This window comes from Pinus tabuliformis, chromosome X (assembly GCF_031772625.1).
Source record: "Pinus tabuliformis cultivar Carrire ecotype Pingquan chromosome X, CPIR1, whole genome shotgun sequence".
Classification (NCBI taxonomy): Eukaryota; Viridiplantae; Streptophyta; class Pinopsida; order Pinales; family Pinaceae; genus Pinus; species Pinus tabuliformis.
The window spans coordinates 347,940,441-347,940,699 of NC_142308.1; positions in this window are offsets into that span (position 1 = coordinate 347,940,441).

Here is a 259-nt window from a genome sequence, read left to right on the forward strand (position 1 = left end):
TCAACGTAAATCACATGATATTTAATTTGTTCAGTGTAAATCACATGATATTTAATTTATCAACCCATTTAAACCAACCAGTATAGTTCATGGTAACCCACCAATATAATTCGATGCGCCACTAATAAGCCACTAATAGTTAATTCTTTTCCAGCATTCTTTTGAATCCCAAACTAATATTTGGGCCACTAATGGAACCCGATCGGTTGACCCAACGGCTGGGCTTATACCCTAGTTTAGGTACACGGCTGGGCTTATA